General features: G+C 40.9%; 1 pseudogene; it reads right to left on the bottom strand.

Annotated features, from left to right (window-relative positions):
- Positions 1 to 19,182: 19,182 nt before the first annotated feature.
- Positions 19,183 to 19,769, bottom strand: LOC118571359 (annotated as a pseudogene).
- Positions 19,770 to 22,428: the final 2,659 nt, after the last annotated feature.

Below are 22,428 nucleotides of genomic sequence, written 5' to 3'. Positions count from 1 at the left end.
ACTGTGCTTCCAAGCATGAGTATGTCAAACAATACATTGTTCCCTTCCACTGAGTGTATGTGTGAGTGTATGTGCCTGGGTGAGATTTTTTTTTTCCTATCTCAGAATGGGGACCATCCACTCTGCCTTCACAACTGTGGGGACTCCTTTAGATAGTTGGTTCAGCTTATGGGACCAAAAAGAGAATCTTTTCTGTTGATATCTAAATGACGTCTTAAGAAAATAATAATAATGTAAAAATGGTTATGTAAGGAGAAAAGCCCACTGTTGGCCTGAGGACTAAGTCACATTCCTCAGAAAAGAAAATAGAAAGCTGTGGTCAGTGTTTTGCTAATGCCTCTGCTCTTAGGCTGGGTCTGCAGTCCAGAGCCAGGGAAAACATTTCATTGAGTTCTCAGAGGGTCCTGTAGAGGTTCCTGTTTCAGGGAGTTACTCACCAAGGCAGAGCAGTGGGAAATGTTCCCAATGCTGGAAACGGTAGCTGCATGCAGCAGTCACGTTACACTTCAGTTTGAAGAAAGTTCTGCTGAGTAGACCTGCCTGGTATTGTATACAAATGATTCAGAAGGAACCATTTGGGAAAGTGTCGGTGGCTCCGTAAAGGGCTGTCTTGACTACTGGGAAAGTAAACTACTCACTAGATGAAGTGTGGGGAGAGAATCAAGATGCAATTTCCCCATTATCTCCCTTCCTTCTCCTTCCACTCTTCCTTCTTAATTTCATAAATAATTTTTAAAAATTTACTGTTTCAGCTTCAGCCTTTATCACGAGGTTAAAAATACAATCTCCTAGACTTTGAATTACCTTTTTACTCATCCTGTTGATATAGCTGTGCGTGTGTGCCTGTGTGTGCCTGTGTGTGCATGTATGTGTGCGTGTGTGCCTGTGTGTGCACGCACGTGTGTGTGTGTGTGTATACACGTGCGTGCGCGTGCGCAAGTGCATGCACGGCTCTTAATTTTCTCTTAGCAAAATTGATCAGGATGTTTTTTCCTTTTCCTCTGGTAATGTTAGAGGTTTAATATAGGACATGGCAAACAGGATGAGTGCCCTTTCATGAGTGAGGCCAACACTGTATAGTTTTTTAAAATCGTTTCCTTCTTTTAAAGGAGTACCCATTAGTGACTCAGTGCCTCTTCCTGAAAGCACCAATGGAGTTCTATTGCTTTAAAGCTTTTCTTTATGTGTGCATGTATATGCACATGTATGCATGCTGTAGAGGCTCAAAGAGGGTGTTGGGTCACAGACAGTGTAAGTCACCTGATGGAGTGTTGGGGGTTAACTCCAGTCCTCTGTAAGAGCAGCATGCATTCTTAGCCAATGAGCCATCTCTCTCTAGCCCCACGTTTGAAAGTTTTGCCACTCAGATTTTAGGTCTTTATCCATTAGAAATTTGGTATTTGATTGGTATTCAGGATTAATTCAAAGTCTTTTCTTTCCACTCAACATGAGGACACACACTTTTAGTTCCATCTGTGGAACCCTTCATATCCCTTGCTGATCTGGTGGACTAGGCAGCCTGTGCTCCTAGATGGGGGTCCTACACATTTCACCCAATATCCCATTTACCCTTACAAAGTAAAATACATGGCTTTGTGTATCACCATCATGATTTAATGTTCTTTACTCCTTCACCACTGAGGAGTGGATTCCAAATGTTTCCATAATAAGTGTTTTATGCATTCATTTCATAATTTATTCTGATACAGGATCATTGTAAACAGGCCTTTGCTATCTTAAAAAAAATAAAGGATTATTTTATGGTCTTTGAAAACAACTTCTTAATGTAGAGCTTTCACGTTTTGTTTTGTATTTTAAATGATGCCTTTCTTGAAATCAATAGGATTCTTTCGCTGTTCCATTCAGTGGGACACTGTTTGTGCTTTTGTTTTCTATGGTTTGAAGTAATCACATTTACACTATTTCTCTTCACCCTATCTCTGGACCTCTATCTAAATGGTTTTACCGTTTCAGCTGTATTTGTGTTCATGGCATCCATTCTCCTCTCTTTGTACTTCTATAACTCGTAAGATTTCATAACTGATAGAACATTTTAACCAGTCTCACAATCCACGCCTTTAACTAAATAATGCATTTTTAAGCTTTTCAAATATTTCATTTAGTTTTGAATATTTATTTATAATTTCTAATTTTCCAATTTTTACTTTTAAAAAACCTATTAAGTATTCATCATCTGTGTTGGAGTAACTATGCTTTTTCTCATTGCCACTGGTTTTTACTGACGGTTCCTTTTTTAATTTTATATTATTCTCAGTACATGTTTTTCACACTATTTTTGGTGATTCTTTGAGACATAGCTTAACTATGCCTCTAAATTTTATCTTTCCTTGTATTGGAATATAATAGATACTAACAGCACTATTTAAACATCTGAGTTCTGTGGATTTGGGGGTGTTTTTTTCTTTCCTTTTCTATGTCTGTGTGAGTTCTAAACCCAGGGCTGGAACAGAGTTCTGAATTGGCCCAAATGGCTTTTCTTTCCCTTTCCACCCAGAGCAGATAGCTGCCTTTGCTATGAAGAGTAATTTTCCCCTCAGTTTCTGTATTATTCACTCTCCTCAAGTCCATGTTCCTTTCCCATGAGACCTCAGAACATCCTCTGCCCTTCTGAGACAGTTGTTGGCCTCTACTGTGTTCTTTGTTCTTTGGTTCACCCTTAGCAGACTTCCCTTTTTGGTAGCCTAACTTTGCATATTAATGTGTCTGAGTATTCATACCTCATTTAGTTTTTGCACCCTGAGCATTTTGCTGCAAAGTTGTCATTTTTGCTTGAGCCTTATAGCAGATGCTGCTCACAGCCCTCACAGAAGCTAACATTCCTTCTCCTGCCCCTGTTAAGCAACGCTACCATCAGCATTGCCCCAGGGTTCTAATCATCAAGGTAATTACACACCAAGGACTTTCCCAAGCAATGCTTATGTGTCGACATGGGCAATGTCTGTAATGACCTAGTGAGAATAACACTCATACCATCTCTATCTTATACACACAAAAATAATGTCCAGAGAGAGAAGTTAAATCTACAACAACTGCTATAAATGAACTCACATGAGAGTGAGTCATGGAGAAACTCAAGAGACTGAAATTCAAGCCCCTTTGAAGAAGCAATGATGTATTTTGTGCTCTAAACATACAGATAGAGGAAGGCACAATCTCCAGGAGCAAGGCTGGAGTCTCCCCTATATGTATCTGTTTAGGACTAAGGAACAATGGAAGATGCCAGAGGATCATTGCATTACGGACCAGTGATATGTCAAATTTAAGTCAAGTAATAACACATTTTCCACGAGTGACCTGGGAATTCCCTGCAGTCATTTTTCCTTTAGGTTATTTTTCTTGTTTGTGATATAAACATAGCTTGGCTAGCAGACATGGACTATGACTATAATCCCAGCACTGGACAGGTAGAAGCTTAAGGATTTGGAGTTCAAAATTATCCTTTGGTTGTATAGACAGCTCCATGCATAAAGGAGTTTGCCACCAAAACTAATCAATTGAGTTTGATTTTCTGGACCCCCAAGATGAGAGGAGAGAGTCCTGAAGGTTGTTCACTGACCTCCACATGCTTCCTATTCTACCACATGCTAAGTGAACACATGCAACAATTTGCCAGGTATGGTGGTGCTTTCCTTTAATCCTGGTCCTCAGGAGGCAGAGGCAGAGGCATCTCTGAGAGGGTGAGACCAGCCTAGTCTACTCAACAAGTTCTAGGCTAGCCAGGGTTAATAGTGAAATATTGTCTAAAAAATAAATGTCTATTAATATTGTCTACTAAAAATAAATGAAGCACAAAGATTATGGGAACAAAACTTGATTCTACATGCCTTCTTCCATGTCTATGTCTTCCACATACAGGATAACAGCATTACACAACAAAGGCATGGAAAATGAAAACAATAGAATGTGTCGTGGTGATACAACAGCTTCCCCTGTCACGTACATTGTCCTTTCCTTTGTCAATGCTATAAAGGTCAAGCAATTCTAATTCTACCACTGTTCAATTATGCGCATAGTTATAATGGGAGTCTTCTGCCAGGTGGCTTAGTTGATGTAAGAAACACAAAATAGGAGCTGGAGAGATGCCTCAGCCACTAAAGGTGCACAGTGCTCTTCCAGCAAGCCTGAGTTGGGTTCCCAGCAATCATATCTGACATCCCACAACCACCTGTAACTCCAGTTCCAGGGGAGTGGATACCCTCCTCTGTCCTCCATGGGCAATAGCACATAGGTGCGCATGCCCATCTACAGATAGACATCCATCTATACAATTAAAAATAAAAATGGATCTCAAAAGAGGAGGTACAGAAGCAAATAAGCAACAGAGAGAGGAGGTTTAAGAGAATAATTCTTAACCCCAGTACTCAGGAGACTGAGGTGGGAAAATCAGGAGTTTCAGGCCAGCCTGCAATGCATTACTTAGTGAATTTCATACTAATTTGCACTTTGAGAAGCTGGAGAGTTAGAGAGGACAGGATAGATAGATAGATAGATAGATAGATAGATAGATAGATAGGCCAGCCTGGTCTACTCAGCAACTTCAAGTCTAGCCAGAATTAACAGTGAAATATTGTCTAAAATATTTTTTAGACAATATTTCACTATTCTTCATCTGTCTTTCTATATCTATCTATCTATCTATCTATCTATCTATCTATCTATCTATCATCTATCTGCCTACCTATCATCTATCTATAGATCTATAGACATATTTAGTTATATAGCTATATATGCATGCACAAACACACACACACATACATATATAGAAAACACAAAGGCATCAAAATTGCCAAATTTTATAGGAAGAAAATTACCACCCTCACATAGTCAATTTGTCCTTCCATTAGTCATTAATGTCTCTAAGGAGAAGCCACAGACAACAAACAGAAGGGGAAAATTTAGTGTGCTGCCTGAAATTAGAAACTAATTTTTACATCTAAGAAAATAAGTACAAAATGTCAGAAGTCACGTCCTTTCATACCTGCTGATAACTTGCAAACATGAAACTATTTTTCCACTCATGGGTAGGTGGATGGGTAGACATGCAAAGTTTGAGGGAACTGTAGGGTATGCAAGAGCAGATATGAGCATTAGAACTATTTGTAGATTCTAGACCAATAGCAGCTCCCTCAAACCCTGAATAGGGGATGTTTTTAGAATCTTTTCAGTTGCCTCTTAAGAGGCAGAACCTTCTATCTCCAAAGCAGTGTTCCTGTAAGTGCCTGTGTACAAGCATCCACTATCTCTTCTGATGAGTGACACAGAATGATGCTGGGGGCCATGGGAGGAATTTGCAATGACATCTTAAATGACCTGGGGCTTATGTCCATGTCACAGCTTCTTCCAGAACCAGCAAACCAAGAACCATGTTGGAGGAAATGCTCCAAGTGTCTTGTGCCCTGCACAAGCCTGTCTCTTGTCACTGAACTGGCATCTCCCCCTCCCAGAATTTGAGCTTTACAAGGAAAATCATCACAGATTTCCCTTGTAATTATTTCCTTAGCAGGGAATACAACTTCACACAGAGGCATTCAGTACACACCTCTGACTATAGGAGTCTAAGATGTAACTGGCCGCACCACACCAATAGTTTTCCTGGCCTTCTCTGACACGGCATCAGCTTGTAATGAGTAAATTCGAGAGCATGAGCTGGGCTAAGGCACCACTTACTGAGGTGATGATTCAATTCTCTCTGGCCACTCAAACTTTATATCAAAGGCCAAGAAGGCTAAGTGAAAAAAAAAAATCTGTGTAACTATTATCTAACTTTGAGAAATGCTTTAACTGAATTTTGGGAACCATATAAATAAACATTTCATGCAACAACATATCTGAAAATCCTTAGCTATTCTACTTAAATGTAATGATATATATAATACCTCCATCTCTGCTAGGAGGAACTCTGCTCGGAGCGTCCAATTTCTTTCCATTCAGCCTACGCTTTCTCAGCCAGCTGTGATTTTGCTTCTGTAACCCCAGGGTGTTTGCAAAGGTGTTGGAGACTATCATTATTGGTGAGAGGAATTATCGCTGGTGTCTAATAAACAGAGGCCAGAGGTGCTGCTGAATCTGATGCTGAAGGAAAGGCAGCTCCCTACATTGAAGAATTATCCAATCCAAGGCACCAATGCTGATAAAAACCTAAGAAACCTTCACCAAACATGGCTATGTCTTCATATATGTCCTGCTTCCCTGCCAAATGCTCCAGTGTATCTTGGCCTTGGTCTCTAGTCTTTTGTTGTTTCCTGGTTCTCCTTACACACACACACACACACACACACACACACACACACACACACACACACACACACAGAGGTTAATTTAGGGATTATGGAATCAAGCAGCCAGGTCATTGCTGGTCCGGCCTTATTCTTTAGAGCTCTGCTGACTTTTCTCTTTGTAATGGGAACAACATTATTTGTGAAATCTTACCCAATTCTTCATTATCTTCCACCTCCTCTCATCTACTGCGATCTTACTGGCTTTTAGCACCCTGACCCCTCCCTTATTTTCAGAACTCTGCTTTATTGTTCTCTCCATGGACTTGCCCTTGCTCTGTGATTTCCTCCAGCTATAAATCAGAGTGACTTACTAAGATATATCTAGGTAATCTATTCTCCTTTGATGAAATTCATTACCTATAGTCTCTTCATACTCCACACTCACACACGTGACTGTTAACTTCCCATAATTAGTGGACCCAAGCACACAGTGATGATAGCAAGAGGGTTAGTGCTCACATGCCAGAAACACACTAACACATGCACTCTTTAAATCAGAGGAAGTCTGGCTGTGTGGTCCACACATAACTGCACAACTGATATACAATTATGGGCACAAACTAGGCTCTAAGAGTCAACGAAATCCTTCTTTCAATTTCCTTTTCCTTTTCGTGACACCATCCACAATGCCTTAAGTTCATGATTTAACTGTAAGTATTACTTAAGTTAAATGTTGAGCTGTGTAGAATGGATTCAGATCTGCTTTGGTAGGTGACTGCTCCGCACCTGCTGAGTATGGCATGTGACACTTGACAACTTTCGAAGTGTGGGGCTGAGCAGGATGTTGGGCATGCCATCCAATGTTAATGGTTCTGTAAATTGTCTATTTGCGTACCAACAATGAGGACTTCTCAGAGGAAAGGGCGGGAGACACAAACAAGATCGTCCACCATAAATACCACAATGGTGAGCAGTTATATGCAATTGCATAAAGTTACATTTCAGAGCTACGCGTGCATGGTGGTAATAACCCTAAGGACAAGGCACTCTGTGCCATTTCCAGCTGTGGGACTCTTGCTCCTGTCAACATCTGGGAAGTGTGAGAGACAGAATGTCAAGCTTTGTGCAGCTTTACATTCTTGCATTTCAGTCTGACATAATATTCACATACAGCCATCATCCAACAGGTATAAAATATTATGTAGACCAGCCAAATCACCTTCTTTCTTCCTTCTGGACAACACCCCACAATCAAGGATGCCCTTCTGATCTTTGGTATAACAGGTTACTTTCCCTTCCCTTAACTTCTTATAAATATAAACACGCCACTTTTCAGTCACAATGCTGTTTATAATAATTAGCATTTGTTGGTGTTGTGTGACCAGCGTCCATTCTGCAGATGGCCATAGTAACACCTCTCTGTTTGCCCCTTGTATTTTGACTGGGTTTTCTGTTGTTTCTACTTCCAAACAACACTCGACACATTCTAAGATAGTGTGTTGCAAGTAAGCAATAATTTTTCTTTCATTGATTAGTATCAAAACAAACAAACAGGATACTAACTATTCCAAGGTTCTTTGTTAGTAGGCAATGCCAAAGTTTTTCATTGTGGTTGTCCTGATTTTACTATAAGGAATATGACTATATTGTCTTAGCAATTTGAGCATTCAGGTTATGTCTTTTAATTGCTTTTCTGGAAACATTTAGATGTTCAGGCTGAGTCCTTTCTTGACTGTGCATTATGTGAACGTATTATTCTTGCTTGGTTGCTATACACACACACACACACACACACACACACACACACACACACACACATACACGCACGCACACGCATGCACGCGTGCATGCGCACACGTGTGTGTGCGTGCGTGTATGTGTGTGTGTGTGTGTGTGTGTGTAGTGACTCTTGGTTGGTTTTACTGACATCTAATTTATTATCTTTATTGTTTATGGATATATGTATGTATCCATAATGCTGTCTTCACAAAACTGAGTAAATGTAGTTGATTCATTCTTAGCCATTATATTCCATTAGCACTTAGGCATTATATTTGTTCTTTAACATTTTGTGTATAATCCACCTGGCATTCGTTTCTGTGTGGAGAGTGAAGTCTAACAGATTTTATTTAATGTGGCTATGCAATTAACTGGAGTCACTATTGAAAAGCCAACCGTTTTCTGCATCAGAATCTAGGGTACTCTGGTCATGAATTAGTTACAGTGGATGTGTTGGCCTATGTCAGGGCTCTGCTCTCTGTTTCCTTGCTCACCTAGTCAGCTCTTCTGTAGGTGCTGTCTTGGTTAATTATGGCCACTGTGTGAGACTGTCAACATCTGGTAATGCACCCAGCTCGATCTTTTGAACATTTTGCTCAACAGTCTTTTGTGTTCTTGGTCATTTACATTTCCTTATGCTGTTGGAGTTAGCTCAGTCCTTTCTCACAAAACATCTACTGGTACCTCGTTTGGAACTTTGTTGAGTCCATAGGTCTATGATAGGTATTTGAAATGTTGTTGTAAGTGATTCTATTTTAAAATCTTATTCCTCAAGTTTGGAGTTCCTCTTTTAGTCTCTTTCCTCTCCCGCTCATCTCTTTCTCCTCTTCCCATCACCTCTTCCTGCTGCTCTGTCTTCTCCTGTCTCTCCCTTTTCCCACCCACCTCATGGCCTTAGAATAGAAACTGGGGCTTCAGCAGATTAATCATGATGCCTGCCACTGCACCCCAGCCCCAGACACTCTTCTCTGTTATTAAACTTCTGTCCATAAAAATGATGAGATTCAATGACTCCTTCTAGTGATTTAATAATCCTTCTTTGGATGTCCACACATCAGGAAGGTGGTAGCATCATTACTTGCTCATTTTCAATCTTGAATCTTTATTAGTTAGGCTTCCTTTTATATTAGAATAGAATCTTTAACTTGATATTTTATAAGTTTTAAAAAATATTTATTTATTTATTTTACACCCAGACTCAGTTTCCCTTCCCTCACCTCTCCAGGTTCTCCCCCTCCCTGAGAAGACTCTTTAGTCTGATTTATAAGTCCTAAGCATCTACAGCGGTGATGCAGGGAAATCATGCAGTCATGGAAGAAGAACCCACATTCAGTCCATCAACGCCTCAGAATAGTGTGCTTCCATGGCAAAGTATCAGTGGGACACTGGCTTTTGTCACTGTTTAAGATGTTTTTAATGACATATTATGGCACTGGGATAGAATGACAAATGATAAATTGCAGACTATGAAACAGAATGCAAACGTGTGTTGCATACTCTGTGATGTTAGTCTGCTAGTTTGGATAACAGACACATCTGAAGAGCTATAAAACAGAAAGACAAAATTCATTTCTTTAAGGTTAGAATTTGTAATTTTCAGATGTATTTAATCTAATGTATTGTAGGAATACTGTAAATTTACTAGTTTCAATGGTATAAAGATAGATAGTATTTTTTTTTCCTTTGAAACAGTGAAGAGTGGGTCATGACATTTCTAACTGGTGACTTGTGTCATGTTCTAGTGGATGTGTTTTAGGTACTTGTATGCTGGCTAGCAAAAGAATAGTCACATAAATTTATTTTGTGATTTAAATTAAAAAATGATTAAGGTCTGGTCATGTGGCCTAGTGGATAGAGTGTTTACCTAGCATGTAGAAATACCTAGGCTTGATCACCAGTACTGTATTAGAGAAGAAGATACACTCCTATAATCCCAGGACTTTTGAAGTAAGGAAAGAAGACCCAATGAGTGATTTTAAACAATGTTTACATTGTAAATATGGCTTTACACTTGTATTTACTTTGTTAGGCTAAAAATGGTGCTTGATGATGAACACAAAGATGCTGAGTAAAGTTTAGCGTGTTGGCTATTGATGTACTCAGCCTTCACCCAATATACTCACTGATGTCCTTTCCCTCCTGCTTAAGGAAGAGCAATCTGTTTCCTTGTGGTTTTCAATTCACAGTGCTCTAGAATTACAATCCTCATGAATGGACTTCCATGTACCTCAAATTTTCTTATGAATTCTATTAATCATTCTAAAACATTCAATTATGTATGCACCAAATGTTCAGGGGTTTTTTGTTTGTTTGTTTTTTTCGAGGCAGGGTTTCTCTGTGTAGCTTTGCACCTTTCCTGGAACTTACTCTGTAGCCCAGGCTGGCCTCGAACTCACAGAGCTCTGCCTGCCTCTGCCTCCTGAGTGCTGAGATAAAGATGTGTGCCACCACCGCCTGGCCACATTCAGGATTTTTGTTTGGCTTTTCAAGAAGTTTCATAATATGTATCCCTTGCTGGCTTGCAGCTCAACAGCTAGTCCATGTTGGACTCCAACTTGCAGTGACCCTCCTGCCTCTTTCTGCCAAGTTTTAAAATTGCAGGTGCACATTCCTCTATCCATAGATAATTCTGCTTTTAACACTATATTGTGTCCACCAAATGTGACTGAACAAGATTAAAGAAGAAGAATTAGATGTAATCCATCCGGCTAAAGCTGTGTTTGATGCTCTCCTGAGATGAACTCTTAGACCACCTGACAAGTGGAGTAGAATGGAAGGAAACCAAGCTAACAAATAAAAAACTGTACAGTAGGTCAAACACATGGGTTCCTATTTAAATTGCACAATGGATTATAGGTAAGCAATATCATTACAATGTTTATGGGTTCAAAGAAAAATGTCAAGATGTTACATGACATGTCCATCTTTGAATGGTTTTATCCAAGCCTCTCAGACTTGAAAGCTGTGACTTCTCTCTTTTCTTATATGTTCTCAAAACATTATGAGAGGTGGATCACCAGTCACTTCAGAGGTCACAGGCATTGTGGCCATCCATGATTATTCTTCAGGCCCAGTGACCATGTGGTTTTAGTGTGAGGGGCCATCTCAATGGCATCTAAGTGTGACTTGCACAGAGTCAAGTTATTAATAGCCTCATTGATGGACAACATGGATTTAATTCTTCTTGATCCAACATGCCTCAATTCAATTCACACCAAAATTACTTTCTGAGCATCATTTATTGAGTCATTCATTTGCTGAAACTTGGTGCTGCAGCTGGAGAGGTACAGGTCTGGATTGTGCTCTTCAGAATCTCTTGGGGAGCTAGCAATGCAATTAACAACCACAGAATAGTTCACAGGCAATTTCCCATTAGCTTGAGAGCTGAGGACAGCAGTACATGACTTTAAATCAGGTCTCTGGAGCACTGGCTAGGTGCTATGACACACTCTATCTAAATAGCTGCAGAGAATTCTCTCATGTATAGAGTTCGGACTTAAAAATTCCTCAGGAGATTAGCTTTTGGGATCAAAGGAAATGTTACCTTCAGAGTCCATTTTGTTTGCACATGAGCCTCGGAGCTTGGGCTGTCCTGGAGGATTCAATTTAATGTGAAGGTCTTTTCATTCTCCATGTGACGCTTTTCACTCATACATTTAGTTAGAGGCTAAACTTTCTCCAGAGAATAAAAAGAGCCATAACCTTGATTTCTGAAGCCCAAAGGCAAAATGTAAGGAGGCCGCAATGGATTGCTACTGTATAATTCATACATCCTTGGAAAGAAAAACTCATAGAAGGCAAGGAGAGGATGACTAGAACATGTTTAGATTCAGCAATCTTGGTGATACCCCCTAATGGAAACGGATTGCTTGTGCTGAGGCCATTTTAAGGCAGGGATTAAACTCATAACATCTGGATCATGAAAGAAGTGGGTATTTTTTTTTTTTATCTCACTTTGAGGAGCCATAAGGACCTGGATCATTTAGGGCTTTATACCTCATCTTCAACAGAAAAATGTTGGCTTAGTAATCCTCATAATCAAAGCAGGAGGGAGACAAGACACATACCTGAAAATTCATGGTGAGACAGGTTTTATTTGGATGGATTTGAATATCATCATCACCATTATCATCAGTTCTACTAGGATGCAAACTCCACCACGGCTGGAGTTGGTAACAACAGGCTCAGAATTCTCCGACTGGCTATATGGAAATGCCAAGGTCAGCACAGTTTAGTGCTGGTCAGCAGCCAGGTGTCTCTTTTCTGCTTCAGGGGATCAAATATGCTGATGACATCTTTTCCTTGTCACTACTATAGACAGATCTCTCTACAGTCTGTGGAAACATTATGTTAAGGTATCCTTTGGAAACTTGGTGAATTTTTGTTGGTGACACAGGAAAGAGAATCACAATTTTTAGTGATACAATAAGACAGAAGGAAAACAAATAGAAGTAAATATAATAAACATTAAGAGATTGCATGTAGATGAGTCAGGTTTTGATTGAAAGTCATATTACGTGGAATTCTCTTTGGGAATCATTGCAACCAGGAACCAGGAACCAGGAGGAATCCATCCTCCAAGCGAATTTTCTCAGATAGCAAATCAACAATGAGTAGTAGTCAACTTTTCTTTGTCCAAGAGAATAGGGTAAATACCAGATTGTCTTCCCTCCCATTGGCTGTTTACAGAACACACTGTCTTGAGCTACAGGAACTCACCCAGGTAGAGGTAAACATGTTGGTCTGGTCTGTACCTTTCACAGTTATTTAAGCACATATCAAGGTGTCTGGAAACCAGACATAAGACTCTCCCCTGAGAGTCCAGAGCACTTACAGGTTTGTGGTTCAGTTAGACACTGAGAAAGTGGGTCCCTCTCCTCTTTCATTCTCTCCTCTCCATTTATTTCTCCTTCTCTCCTATGCCCACTTCTCTTCTTTATCTAGTCTCTCTCTTTCTCTCCTAGTCAACCACACTTTAGATTTAAATCTTGAGTTTTATTTTCTCTTTTCAATTATCTCTGGTCCCTTACCCCAATTTGTCATTTGGTCTTAGACATTCAGATTTTCTAAGTTGTGGGTTAACTCTGTCTTTACTCTCAGGCACACCCTCGGAGAGTAATCAGTGCTGAAGCTGGTCTGAGATCAGACCTCATCTTGTTACTGGGAGCTCAGGTGGATTTGCCAATGGTCATGAGGGGCTGAATTCATGTTATTAAGAGTGACACTAATATGTCCTTGGAAGGTGTAGGTTATTCACTATAATGCAATGGATAGTTGTGGGAGTGGAGGGCAGTTAGTTTTCTTAAATGGGATTAAGTTTTGGGGGGAGCATTTGGGTTGGAACAGTCAGGGCATTTCCCGTTTCATCCTCCCTTTCATCTTCAAAGTCCCTCCACTCAATGGCAGGCTGTGTTCATTTACATACTCGCCCACCTCGTGTCTCAGGCAGGATGGATTCTTATGAAAGCTACTGCCGCCTTTATCTTCCAGAGCAGACTGAGTCCAGAGGGCTCAGTGAATGAATCTATAGTGGCCACCAGAAGACTGGTAGTCACTGTGACCCCGCTGTGTTATTTGGTTTCTAATCTCTGAGATGTTTCAGACCTTATTACAATGATGAGTCAAATGTGCTTCAAAATTAGTAATATCTACTTTCTATTTCACTTATAAAATAGACTTTTTTTTTTCATTACCACTGAACATGGATCCTAGGCTAAGTGGTATCCTTACTGGATGGAAATAGTTGACAGATAAATGTGAAAATTAATGAATAAATATGAGAATAAAGAACAAGGACTTTGAAGTGTAATTCGGCGGGCTGAATGGAAGTCTGTAAGACAGAGTTTGTATTTTATTACAGACTAGACAATCTTCCTGAAAGAATGAAAACGAAGTTGAAACTTGAGTACAATAATCCAGTGCAAATCATACTACAGTAAGTCATGCGTTGCTCCAGCTCCGGGCAGATCACACTTTCCAGAACCACGTGATGGCTCCCAGGGAATTATGTGCTTCTGACTGATTTACCTAATTAGAGATTTGATAGTTCCATAGCAGCCAACTCTTCCTTTGCACAGGCCTTATATGAACCCAGGTTCTGCATCAGGACCAGCTGTGCACTTCAGTCTCTGATAGTCAAGGGGCGGGGGAGTGCTCTGTCTGAGGCACCTGCAGAATTATGGTTGTAAATTACACTCTTTCAATGTTCTGCAAAGACAGGCTTCTGGCTGGCCAATGTGGAGCCATGTAGTCAGAGCATCTGTAATATCAGCCATGGGTTGATTGGCATTTGACTAATGCTTCCACTTTAGTTTTGAATTAGAATTTCTAGAAAGATACTCAAACTGTGGTAATTGAAAGAACAAGTACAGTTAAGCCCCCACAAACCCAGGGATCAGGCAGGGCCCACCCATACCTTATATAGGCTGGTCTGTGTTTGAGCACATGGTTCTGATGCCATAGACTTCACTCGTCTTTGGTGTTATCATTAGTTCATGGCACTGTCCTTAAATCCCTACTGCAACTGTTGGTGTTTATATAAGCTTTGCTCTTTGCATTGCTTACTGGGTCTGTGTAGAAGTAGTCTCTCTCTCTCTCTCTCTCTCTCTCTCTCTCTCTCTCTCTCTCTCTCTCTCTCTAAGCCAAAGTTTTCATTTTCCTGAAGGACCAGGAAGAAGGTTTTAAAAATAGTTTTGAAAGTAAGGATTGCTCCAGAATGTATTTCTAGAATACAAACATGTGGACCCTAGCCCACTTCCTTTATAGTATCATTAAATTCAACCGAGCAAAGGCAGTTCAAGTCATTCAGGGGTGTCCATTATCACTCCATGCATGATGTCATCTGGGCTACATTAGCAGCAGTTGGAACACCCCAATCAATGACTGCATCCTGCGGATCTTTGGCCATCTTTAGGCCAGATGTCCTTGCATTATCTAAGTCTGATGTGGTGCAGATGCAAATTAAGCATCTGGGAGCTGTAAAGTTCCAGATGATAGACGTTTGTCCTGCATGAGCACAGGAGTTCTGACCGAGAAGGAATTCCAACTGCAGCTTGGTAGCCATAACACTGAATGCGAACACGGTGACTGTGGCCTTGGGTGTGAAGGCTGGCCCTTCCTACACAGATCAGTGCCAAGAATCCCGAGGGGACAGATGGGCCCCAAACAAGCCTGGGAGATAGCTGAATCACACAGACATTTCTTACTCCAGTTCAAGCCAATTGCCCAAGTTTGGGGAAGAAATGGCTGTTCCTCTCATATTTTCCCTTCAGTAGCAAACAATACTAAACTAGAACCAAAGATGGTCTGGTAACTGTCTATGGTAGTTACTATTGTCAACTTGCCAGGGACGGTAAGACACGCTTCTCAGCTTCCCATGGGTGGTTATCTTTATGTCATCGGAAGTGGGAAGACACATCAAAATGGGTGATACCACTTTGTGAACTCAGATTCTAGAGTGCATACAACCAAGAACACCAGCTTAACATGGACATTTGTAGCTCTTTTCTTCTTGACTGTGACCCCATGTGATCAGTGGCTTCAAGATCCTATCACGGCTTTCTCACCGTGATAGATACTTCCTTTAGATTGTGCATTCAAATAAACCTTTCTCTCTTAGTAATTGCTCTTTCAGAGTGTTTGATCACAGTCTTGGGAAGAATACACTGCTCAATACTTGGGTCAGTTCTTAAAACTTTGCTGACTTCTTAATTACCCTCTTCCCATGCATTAAAAAAAAAATCTAGCCATTTTTCAACAGGAAATATGATCTGGCAAGTAGCAAAGACAGCAAGCAGCTTTGTTTCAACTTACTCTGCCTATGGCAGGAAAGATTTGATGAACTTATGCTGCAAGCATACATCTCTGATCTCCAGTAACACTTGACTATAGATGAGGGGCTGGGTTGATTCATATATCGGTTCATCAAGTATAAATAAATGCTGCCAATTACTACATTATCCCTCCTGACCCAGCATACTCATTCCACCAGTAAAAGCACACATCTGAAAGATATTGAATGACTTTATCATTTAAATCTCTAGTCACAGAGAGGAAATGGGAAATAAATATATCATGCTTCTGGCTGTTCAGTCCAGTTAGCCTGCCTGGGACTGTGTTTAATTAGCTTGTTAGCTGTCCCTCTCCATCACTCTAAGTCAGCATACACAATGTCATAGTGATGCATGCTGCTGTAGTTTCCATTTCCAGGATGTTGCTCTTCCTTTTCTTCCCTTCATCTTAATGAGAGAGGTCTTGTGAATTAGCAGGGAGAATGCCAATTTGGCACCCGTTAGCCCTTTATTCAAACCTTAGCACCTCAATACACTACAGGGAGACAAGATTATTTGCATCTCTTTTAGCCTAAGCTTTTTCTACTCTACAATGATGATCTACTCGCATTTAAGTCTTGTGACAGCTATCAATTGAGATAAAATATTAAGGCTGACTGTTATTTCTTAGCTCCATTTCCCTTTTCTTCTAAGATGCCCCCAAGGGAGATATCAGCTAAGACTATACCTAAGCTTTGCTTTGAAATGCCATTTTTGCTATTAAAAAAACCCAAAACAAACAAGAAGCAGCCTTACATCATTCTTCCTTTCTTCTGAATCCTTTAATCTCTGTACAGTCTATCAACCTGTCTTCCAGCTTTCAGATACTCCCCACCTGTCCCAGAGTGCTACCCTCAACAAAACAGATTTCCCTGAGAGTGTGGAGGTTGCCATTCATTTGCAGTTTCATTCACTGATTCGGTAAGCAAATGGATATTGATTCTCTGAGAAGCACAGAGAAATAAGGACACTTAGCATAAGTGGACAGATCTAGGGAAGGATAGAAGGTAAGGAGTTTAGAATAGTGTGGTAAATACTAGACCAGAGAAGCCATTGCTTCTTCCTAACCATCAACCCACAGTTTTAGAAATGAGCCCTTGCATTATTTAATCTCTATGTGTTTTCTCTTAATAGTGAAAAACCCACGCTAACATATAAAGGCCATTCTCTACTGATGGCAATTGCTTAGAGCACACACTGCATACATCTCTCTTTCCTTGGAACTCTGTAAATGGATAGCCAAGCTCAGATGCCATAATGCACGGGCTGCTTTGTTGGTGGTGAATGGGTGAGTGATGAAGGGGGAGAGTGCTAGGTTTACCCACAGAGTTAAATCCCTGTGTTGTGAAATACCAGCTGCAGGGACCACAAATGAGACATCATGCCCCCCTCAGGAACAAGAACCCCTTGTACAGTGAGCTGATTACACCACACCAGTGGTTGTTGCATTAATTAAAATAATGGAAGTATCAGGGTGGTGTGCACATGTAATCTCTGCACTTGAGATAATAAAGTGTGTGTGTGTGTGTGTGTGTGTGTGTGTGTGTGTGTGTGTGTGGTGGTTGGGGGGGGAAGTGTTCATGAATTCAAGAACAGCCTAGGATACATACCAAGACCCTGTCTTAAAAAAAACATAAATAAAAATAAAAAGCAAAATCAACACCACCGGAAAAAATGTAAGTTAGATAAACAAGGTTAGTGTTAAAATTTGTCAATTTGCAATGGCCCCCTTAAGAGCATCCACAGAAGTAGCAATTAACTCATACTTCCTACAACCTAACTTTATTTGTTTTTGTTTTTATTTTTGGTTTTTCAAGACAGGGTTTTTCTGTGTCCTTTTGGTGCCTGTCCTGGATCTTGCTCTGAAGACCAGGTTGGCCTTGAACTCATAGAGATCCGCTTGGCTCTGCCTCCTGAGTGCTAAATTAAGGGCGTGCACCACCACCGCCCAGCCTAGAACCTAACAGTCTAGTTGCTCCTTTCACCCTGCCACTGTGACTGAGCAAGACATCGACAAACAGCTGCGCTTCTCCAGGGCAGATGTAGGATGAATCAACACGTATCAGTGATCCATAAATCCAAGCAACATTCAAACTCATTTCTCTGAGAGCTTTGCCTGCCAAAGACCTCAGTACTTAGAGACTACCAATCAGCATGTCCATTAAACACAGCCTGTCAGCTCAAGGGCATATGGAGCTCCTACCAGTTCTACACAGAACTCCTTGAGCAGCCATGTGTGCTGTCCCCAACCTTCTTGCCTGCACTTTTCTCTTTACTTTGACTCTGTCCTATAAAATATTGGACAAGGACATTTTTCAACCCAAGAGCATACATCTTTTGGCATATTTGTTCTGATTTTATTGCAATGTTAACTTTGCCTCAGGCTCTCAAAACACTGGAATTCTCAAGAAGGTCAATTTTTTTTTTTTTTTTTTTTTGCCTAGACAAGAGAAAATGACTTTCTTCCGATACCAGGAAATCATGTTTTGTATTCCTGAGCTGAAATGTAATTTCAAGTCACAGGGTATTATGGTGACAACCGAGAGGTGAATGAGAGGGTGGGAGACTTTTTGTTCAGGTCATTGGTCTTCCTTCTTGTTGTGGAAGTAATTTAACATTTCCACACCATCTACAATGGAAGCAAGGCCCTGGGAAACTCTCTACCAAACGACTTTCTTACAATTAAAAGCATATGTCTAAACTGCAGGCTCCGGAAATATATATCTTATATTTTATATTTTTCTGTATGGCTCTTCTCCAGAGATTCAAATATTAAGGCCATAATTTTTCAAACAGTGTCAGAATGATAGCTGTGGCTGGAAGTAAATGGATGGCCACATGGCTCAAACTTGCCCTTCTCTGATGCTTGGACCATCAGTGTTCAGCCTGGGGCACTTGATGTATGGTTGAAAAAAAAAGTTAGGCCAAGGTGAAAGCTGTACAATGGTGTTTGGGGAACAGTATCAGTCCTAGTGTCCATTACAGGTATCTTAGGGAATGCGGTTTGTTTCTCTCCTTGTTTGTGTCCTTCTTTGGATTTGTCTCCTTCTTTTTCCTGAGTCAAGTTCAAGTTTAATTAAGTTTTTTTAGTCTAGTCAAGTTTAATTGACACTACAGAAGAATAATAAGCTGATGCCCTGTTACTGGCACACCAGATGATTTGTCCACAAAACAGCTCAGACCACTTCTACCAGTGCAAGGAAGGGTGACCTCCTACCATCTTGAAGGGCAGGCATGTCTTAAATCACACCACTCCTTGTGTTTCTGTACAAGAAGTACAAAAGATGTCCTTTTACAGGCTGCCCAATGCAGTCTGGCATAAACACAGTCAGTGCTCACTTCCATTTGGGAAAAAATTCTTTGCTCTTTTTGACATCAAACTCAATGTTATCACTGTGGGATTTCTAGCCAGTTGGGCACACTTTGCCATGTGTTTCAGTGAAGTGGAAGGCTTTGCCTAATCTCAGCATCTAATGCACAGAGCAGTCAACAGGCAGACCACTTTTAGTGATTCAGTGAAGGGTACCTTTGTCATCAATGATAAAGAGGTCCCTGAAGACAGACTTCCATCAACATTTAATACTCCATAATCCTGAGCAATGGTACACTCAGGATCTGACACCAAGGGCTTGATTGTCCAAGGGTCCCAGTCCTCCTTGTTTATTGGCTGTATTGATCCATGTCAGATGACAGATGTGAGACTCCACAGTTGTACCCATCATTGGGCCATTCAGTTTCTTAACTTCTTCTGCCCCATCACGGGAAGCAATGATCTCCATGGGGTACACAGAATGGGAAGTCAAAGTCACAAGGGAAGAACTCTTTCACCAAGGCTGATGGCTTTGAGTTGATCATCTGGCAACATAGCTGTGGCTTTGAAGTAAGGGGCAGGATGCTCAATTTTGGCATTTCTTGAAGACATCTTGCTATCAGCAAGGCTCATGCATGGGTCTCTGAGACCAGAATAATTACAGGAAGGTGGGAAGAGCACTCTGTTTGGTTCTTTTTTATTCCCCTAAGTCCTAAGTTTTTATACATGCTAACCATGCACCCAACCTACCACTGAGCTACAACACAAATAACATTTTTAGTGTTTTATCTTCCTTCCTTCCTTTCCTTTTTTTCTTTTGGAGATGCAGGGTCATTATAGCCTGAGCTAGCCTCACTAGGAGACCAAAAATGATCTCCAACTTAAGCTCCACCTGCTTTAATCCCAAGAGTCCTAGGATTCCGACAGTGAACTACAACCAAAGCTACTCAGTTTCACACATATAAAAAGAGTGCATGCAATCAGTTCATGAGCACCAAAGGAATCCTAAGAGGCAAACACTCCAGAATGGCAGGAGCTCTCACAATGATGTCATGAGAAAATGGGAAAGCAATGATTCCCCCAAGCCTCTGATAAGCTGCTGGAAGACAAATGTGTCATTTTTCTTCTCTTTATATCTGTAGTTACCACAGGGATTCAGGTATGCCATTAAATTTGAGTTAAAGCCTAAAGGCTGCTAAAAAAGAAAAGTTTTAAAAGCCACCAAAGAAAGCAGAGCTTACTAAGAAAGGAAGAATGAGAAAAATCAAGGTTACTTCGATATGGAGGGATATAATGCAGGGCTCTGAGAGACTTTCCTGGGAGCAGATTATGGGGAGAGAGAGAAAGAGGGAGGGAGAGAGAGAGAGAGAGAGAGAGAGAGAGAGGGGAAGGGAGGGAGCGCAGCTCCTTTTCCTTGAGGACTTGATAGTACCACCTTTCTGCTGTCCTTTGCAGAGAAATTCTGGAAGGCAGAAGCCCCAGGCATGCTTCTAGAAGGGGTTTGTGATGTGCTTCTGTAGTCTGTATTTTAGCTGAAAGAACTCCAGGTGCAGGTGTGACTCATGGCCAGACTCCTTCCATGCAGGTCTGTTTGAGGCAGGTCTACCCTGTAATTGCAGTCTGGTCCTCAGCTACAGTCCTCTTCATTTGAGCCATCACAGGACCTGTTCCCAGAGAGCCTGCATTGAACACTTACTGTTTTTACTTGTGGAGAACTCACAACCACCCCCTCCTTGTGGGGAATTATTTTTCTTGGGCAAGTCATGTGATTTGAATAATAAGCCACATTCCTCTAGAGCAAAGAATTCCAGCCCAGAAACGGACTCCTCCCTAACCTGAAAGGTATATTCAGCAGATTTCATTTTCTAGTGGAGAAGGGTCTCAACTCCAGAATAATAATATAATAAGCAAACGCTCACAAATCCCTGACACGTAAAGACTTGTTCAAGTGTGATGCAAAAGAATAAGAAGAAACACAAAGAGAAGAGAGGCACCACACCATGATTGGTAACATTTATGTAAACCTCAATTTTAATTGACTTTTTATATGGATTTGAGCTGACTCATGGTCACTCAAATCTGCGACCATTTCCGATTACTGTGGTGACTATCTTTGTCTCCAGATGGGGATGATGCTGGAATACTATTGTTGGCAAACATTCACTACACCACATTGTTGGTAGCTCACTTTGGGCATTGCCTATTTTCATGTACCTTTTCTACTTATATCCTGTTCCTTAGACTATGATCACATGACTACATCTGGCTGCAAAGAGGGATGGACAATACGGTAGCTTTCTGTTCTCAGTTAAATACTGGAGATATGTAGTGGAAACAAAGGCAGAAACCTGAGTTTTGTCATCTGCTCAAAGACAGAGAAGCAAACACCTACTCTCCTCTCAAAAGCTGCTAAAAGCTGTAGAGAATGTGAAGAATACTGTATCAAGCCCACAGTAGTGTAACTAGAATGTTAAATGGTTTTAAGATTAAAAAGCCAGTAGCAGATATTGGGGTAAATGCTGAAAGATCAGAGACAAAGGAGCAAGCCACCTCTTACCTCTAGGACTCCTCAGCCTGAATACTCTTCTAACTGAAAGCCCTTCTAACCAAATAAGGCTGTAGTTCCTGTCTCCTCACACCTTATATACTTTCTCTACCCAGTGATATCACCCCCCACCCCCAGTGCCGGGAATAAAGGCCTGTGTGCTTCCCAAGCTAAGGCATGAGATCTCATGTGCTGGGATTGAAGGTGTGTGCCACCACTGCCTGGCTCTGTTTCTCTCCTAGACTGAGTCAATCTTATGTAGTCCAGGGTGGCTTTGAACTCATAGAGATCCACACAGATCTCTGCCTCCCAAGTGCTAGGATTAAAGGTGTGTGCCACCACTGTTTGGCTTCTATGTTTAATCTAGTGACTTGTTCTATTCTCTGATCTTTAGGCAAATTTTATGAGGGTAAACAATATATCTCAGTAATGCAGGGTACATCAATGGCACAGTAAAAGAGAAAATTATCCTCTTGATTTCAGTAGCAACTTTTCTTTAGATGAGATCTTGTGTTGTCCAGGTTAGCCTCAAAAATCTCTCAGCAGCCAAAGATAATCTTGAACTGCTGATCTTTCTCCCTCCAGATGACAAGCTAGGACTATGGGAAATGACCCCCACACTGAATGTATGTGGCCCTAGTGAATGTACCCAGAGCTTTGTGCACACTAGACCAGCACTCTATCAGCTGAGCTACACCCCCAGTCCACTAGCTACTTTTTGAAAAG

The sequence above is a fragment of the Onychomys torridus genome, chromosome 21 (assembly GCF_903995425.1).
Source record: "Onychomys torridus chromosome 21, mOncTor1.1, whole genome shotgun sequence".
Taxonomy (NCBI): Eukaryota; Metazoa; Chordata; class Mammalia; order Rodentia; family Cricetidae; genus Onychomys; species Onychomys torridus.
This window is presented reverse-complemented; position numbering and strand designations above follow the sequence as displayed.